This window comes from Lithobates pipiens, unplaced genomic scaffold, assembly GCF_037356315.1.
Source record: "Lithobates pipiens isolate NorthernLeopardFrog02 unplaced genomic scaffold, aLitPip1_a1.2 Scaffold_16, whole genome shotgun sequence".
Taxonomy (NCBI): Eukaryota; Metazoa; Chordata; class Amphibia; order Anura; family Ranidae; genus Lithobates; species Lithobates pipiens.
The window spans coordinates 470,525,286-470,531,192 of NW_027507748.1; positions in this window are offsets into that span (position 1 = coordinate 470,525,286).

Genomic DNA, 5,907 nt, shown 5'->3' on the forward strand with positions numbered 1-5,907 from the left:
CTGATTGCCAGATAAACATATTGACTGATATTGTAAGTGGTCTTACAGGTTTAATCTGTTTATAATAACTATTTTTTGGCAATCGGTAGCAATTGGTCCGGACCAGCGTCATTTTTTCGTGTTTGTGGTGTGTGTTATCTATGTCTTGTTTGTGGTTTGTTTTATATGATTAATGTTGGGTTTACTTTGGGAATGGACATTTTTTACAAATAGTCTTTGGATTTTTTTACTGATAAAATTATGGTTAAATATGGTATTTGAAATCTAAAATAAATTATATATTTCTAATTAACCTTGCCGTAGGATGTAAAGAATTTTTGTTTGGTGTCAAAAGTAACCTCTTTTTGCAGTTCGTGCTATTAGAACTGCGTCTTTTTTGTTTGTATATGCAATTGGGTTACGACACTAATACCTTAATAAGGACTCAATAAGGGCAGATTTTGATTTAACCCTTTATTAGTGGACATATCTGCTTTCCATTACTTTTTTCTTTTTCTTCTCTTTTTTCCTTCCTTTTCTCTTTAGTTAAAACTAATGCCGGCCATACACGATGCGAATTCCGAACGAAAATCCGAGCGAAAGTAAAATCGACCGATTTTCGTATCGTTAGTGTGGTATGCGCGACATGCGATTTTCGTACGACAGGGCAAATTGACAAATCCAACATGTTGGTTTTTTTTTCAAAAATCGTCCAAAAATCGTATCGTTAATGGCAGAGTTGGACGATTTGACATAAGAAAATGAATTGCGCACGATCTCTGGAAAGTTTGAACCAGAAGGAAACCATATAAAACAACGAACGAATGGTCGAACGCAACACGGAATAAAAAAAACCCGTTAAAACATAGTGTTTTAACGTACGATTTTCGTACTTAATTGATGGCACATTCGCATGTTGTTGTGAGTGCCGCTTTCGTTTATCGTTCGACGGGTCGTTCGGAATTCGCATCGTGTATGGCCGGCATAAGTCTAACATCAGCCTGTTCTGCAAAGGTAAGCAAATTGGAGGTGGAACCCTTTTTCAAAATAGCATGGTGCCACAGCACCGTGAATTTTGGTGCATGTGAATACGCACATCTCAGCAGATGTGTGAGGGCATAATTAACAATTAATGGCACTACTGTGTATCTGCCAAAGAGCAGCATGTTTCTGTGGTGTCAGGAAAGTGATTTTGCATGCATTCCCAACACACACAAATGCAAATGCATTACATTGGTGGCCAGTGTAGAAATGCCACTTTATGTTGGTAATCATTAAAAAAATCCAAACTTGCACTTGTAGTCAAATCCTTCCTGTTCATGTAGAACTCCCCTTTAAATTGGTGGTGAGTGCAAACCCCCCTTACATTGGTGGCCAGTGTAGAAAGCCCCTATACTGAGAGAGGTTGTAATCCGGAAGGGGAGATCAACTGTTGTTTCGAAGAAATAAAATGGGACTCTGGGTAGTTTGTGTCCTTGTAACCAGAGTCATTAAACTGGTGTTTCTGGAAAGCTATGAGGAGGAATAGGAGAAGGGGTCTTTGAGGGGGGCCCAGGAATGTGGTATGTAACAAGAGTCATTCAGAATAGGTGCAATGGGACCTGTAGGAAACATGGTCAATAAGGAAGAGAAGACTAAGTGGCAAAGGTATCAAGGGACTGTTTTCAGGGTGGTAGACCTTCATTAGCCTTTTGCCAAAGTGAGGTGAGTGGGCTAGCTGAGGGAAGGGGGGGCGCGTTTAGAACAGCTGGCAGAGGAAGTCTGCATCGGGGAAGGAGGATCCCTGGAGAATATGCCCAACTTCTGTAGGAAGTGCTTTCCTTTGGGAAAGGTAGAGAATCTGAAGGGCTTGTTATTGATTTCAAATTTCAAGCTGAAGGGAAAAAGCCACCAATACTTAATGTTCTTCTGGGTCAGCGCCATCAGTAATGGCTTGAGTGCCCTTCTCCTCTGAATCAAAGAGAAGAAGGGGATGTCGGTGAAAATCTGGATTGGGTGCCCCATAATCTGTAGTTGTGAGGTGGAACAGGCCCTTTTCATTATTTCTTCTTTGACTGCGTAGAAGTGTGGCTTAACCACAATTTCTCAGACCATCTGATGGGTTGGGGGGGGGGGGGCAGAGCTCTATGAGCTTGAACAAGTCCCAGCCTGTGAGAGCATATGTCTGGAATGAGAAGCTTGATGAGGGAACCGACTGCTTCAGGTACTGTATATCTGTGATAGATTCAGGTCCTGTTCTAAAGGTCATCAATTTTGGCCAAAGCAATGTCCAGATGGCTGTGTAGGTCTTAGCCCCTGTACACACGGTCGGACATTCTGCCAACCAAATCCGACGGATTGTGTCCGCAACTGTTGCATACACACGGTCGGACCAAGTTGTCGGAAAATCCGATTGTGCAGAATGTGATGACGTTATTTCGTTACGACGGGACTACGTTCAGTCTAGTAGTCAATAGCTTTGGTGTAGGAATTTGATCTGAGCATGCGTGGCACTTTGTCCGATCGGAATTCTCTACACATGATCCGAGTATGTCCGATCGGACCAGTTTGTTGGAAGATTTTACCAACAAGTTGGAAAACTTGGTCCGTCGGATACTCAGACGGAAACAGTCCGATGGAGACCACACACAGTCGGAATATCCCACAAAACGGTCCGATCGGACACATTCCGACGGATTCTCCGACCGTGTGTACAAGGGCTTAGATGCTGTCTGTGTTTTGGGTGGTCCAGGCAATCGTGGCATCCATTTTTGGTCTCAATGCGAGATCCCAGGGTTTGGAGGTAAATTTTTATGTCAGATGTGATTTTGGCAGCCGTCTGGGACAATCCTCTGTCCAGCATCTCTGCAAATTTTGTGAAAATGAATGATAAATCCTGTGCTTGTGAGGGGATCTGACCCGTGTTTTGCAGGGGCTCATTAGGAGAGGCTGCAGCCATGGGGGACATTAAATCCGGTTGATAAGGGATTCTGTGGACGCTGGAGATATTGTGTCCCTGAGAGGAATGGAGTGAGGAGTGCATCCACATACCTCTGCCTGCTGCGGGTCTCGCCAGGAAGAATTAGCAGGGCTCCCTGTATGAGCAGCCTCATGGAGTGGCCGTACCGCCGCCATCTTGGGGTTCTCGTCAGGCTCTGGGACTGCGCTAAATTGAGCCTGAAGGTCGCGTTTGGCCTTCCCCACTGACATATAATAATCCCCTCGGATGTCCTAACCTTCTGGTACTTTTGTTGGGGGGGATCAGGTGATGCTGTGGGTGATTAGGAGCGATGAAGAGCAGGAGGGGGACGGAGCTCCATTACTATGCAGCCATCTTCCGGAGCTCCGCGCATGTGCCTCAGTTCCTATTTTGTGTGCATAGTTGAGTTGCTTACCCTTGTTTCCACGTCAGAGGTATGGCTTTATTGCCACAATTTTTCCATAAAGACCACTTCTGGCCAGGCTTCTCCAGACAGTAGATAGGTGTACCTGGGTCCCACTATTTCTGCCTAGTCTATGCTATTGGGAATGCTGGACAACTTCCAATGTCAAAAGAAAGAAAGCATGATGTGTCTTTAATCTGCTGTACCATCACATCTACAGTCCTCAACGTTGGCTCATTTTGAGCCCCCGTTCACACCTATGCGAGTTAGATTCGCAGGACATTTTAAAATACATTAATTTGAATGCACCTGGTTCACATATGTGCGTTGCATTTGCACAAAAAATGTGTGTGTTTTCTGGGCATTGCAGTGCGAATCACAAGCCCATTATCTTCTATGGAAATGCATCTGATTCACAGATGTATTCCATTCTGAACACAAATTATCTCCTTCTCCTCACTACACCTACCCCCTCTCCCCCCCACCCACCTGACCAACAGATTTTTATCTTTGTAGTGAAACCGGAGCTTCAATTCGCAATGCACATATGTGAACCCAGGCTAAAAGAGCTTCAAAAGCACATCTTGAAACCCCAGTCTGCTTTAAAATCGTTGCTCGGAAGAGACCTTGCTGAAGCAGTATAACTATCTTGTGTCTTGTTGCTGTGCTCAGTTTTGCCATAGTGTATGACCTGTGGCATGAAACTGTCTTCCGCAACCTCACCTTATTAGCAGTTTGGCTGTTGTTCATCCAGTTTTAAGGCTCCTACACAGCTGATTCTATTTCAGGTAATGACTGTGTTTTAGTGTCTGTTCACACTGAGGTTTGCATCGCGACTGCCTGGGGTCGACCTGGACACGATCGCTGCGGCGACTTGCAAAACGACTTCTCTATAGAAGTCAATGCAAGTCGCCTCAAGTTGCCCTCAAAGTCATACAGGAACTTTTTTCTAAGTCGGAGCTACTTGTGTCGCTCCTATTAGAACGGTTCCATTGTACAGAAAGGGACGCTACTTGTCAAGCGGCTAAGTCACCTGACAAGTCGTCCCAGTGGGAACCAATCCCAAACCTACATACGAAATTGATGAGTATTAGTACCTGCTTGGTATAATTGGTACACCTGACTCTAATCCCACAAAATCCATGCCTTTGTGCAAGTGTACAAAATGTGCAAGTGTCCTGGTTTGAAGCCAAAGGGTAGTCACATTAAATATTGGTTTGATATCGATTTTTCTTCTGTTTGCTCACTTTGCATTTTGTAAATCAATATAAACAATTAAAATATATGTTTTTTAAGGCATTCTTACTTTACAGGATTTCTTCACACCTGCCTAAAACATTTTAACAGTACTGTATATAGTGTACACTGCACTGTGGCCTGTACACTACTCTTCACAGTTGCTATGGACTCTGCATGGTTGCTATGGATTATTCATGGACATGTACAGATGGGTTTATGATGATGGATAAATTGTTTCAAAACTTTTTCCACCTTTAATGTGACCTATAAACTGTACAACTCCGTTGAACAACAAACTGAAATCTTTTAGGTGGATGAAAGTAAAAATGTAAAACTAAAATAATATGGTTGCATAAGTGTTCACACCCTTACACTAATACTTGTTGAAACACCTTTTGATTTTATTACAGCACTCAATCTTTTTGGGAATGAGTCTATCAGCATGGCACATCTTAACCTGGCAATATTTGCCACTCTTCTTTGTAAAAACACTCCAAATCTGTCAGTCTACAAGGGCATCTCTTATGCACAGCCCTCTTCAGACCACCCCACAGATTTTCAATCAGATTCAGGTCTGGGCTCTGGATGGGCCATTCCAAAACTTTAAACTTCTTCTGGTGAAGCAATGTCTTTGTTGATTTGGATGTATGTTTTGGGTCATTCGAATGCTGAAAGGTGAAGTTCCCCTTCATGTTCAGCTTTCTAGCAGAAGCCTGAAGGTTTTGTGCCAGTATTGACTTTTCATAATCACCCTTTACCTTGACTAAGGCCCCTGTTGCAACTGAAGAAGAACAGCCCCAAAGCATGATGCTGCCACCACCATGCTTCACGGTCGGTATGGTGTTCCTTTGGTGATGTGCACTGTTGTTTTTGCGGGAAGCCTATCTTTTGGAATTTTTGCCAAAAAAGTTCAACCTTGGTTTCATTGGACAATAACAAATTTTTCCATGTGCTTTTGGGAGACTTTAGATGTGTTTTTGCAAAATTTAGCCAGGCTTGGATGTTTTTATTTGTAAGAAAAGGCTTCCGTCTTGCCACTCTTCCCCATAGCCCAGACATATGAAGAATACAGGAGATTGTTTTCACATGTACCACACAGCAAATACTTGCCAGATATTCCTGCAGCTTTTTACTGTTGCTGTAGGTCTCTTAACAGCCTCCCTGACCAGTTTTCTTCTTGTCTTTTCATAAATTTTTGAGGGAAAGCCAATTCTTGGTGATGTCACTGTTGTGCCATATTTTCTCCACTTGATGATGACGTTCTTCACTGTGTTCCATGGTATATCTAATGCCTTGGAAATTCTTTTGTACCCTTCTCCTGATTGAT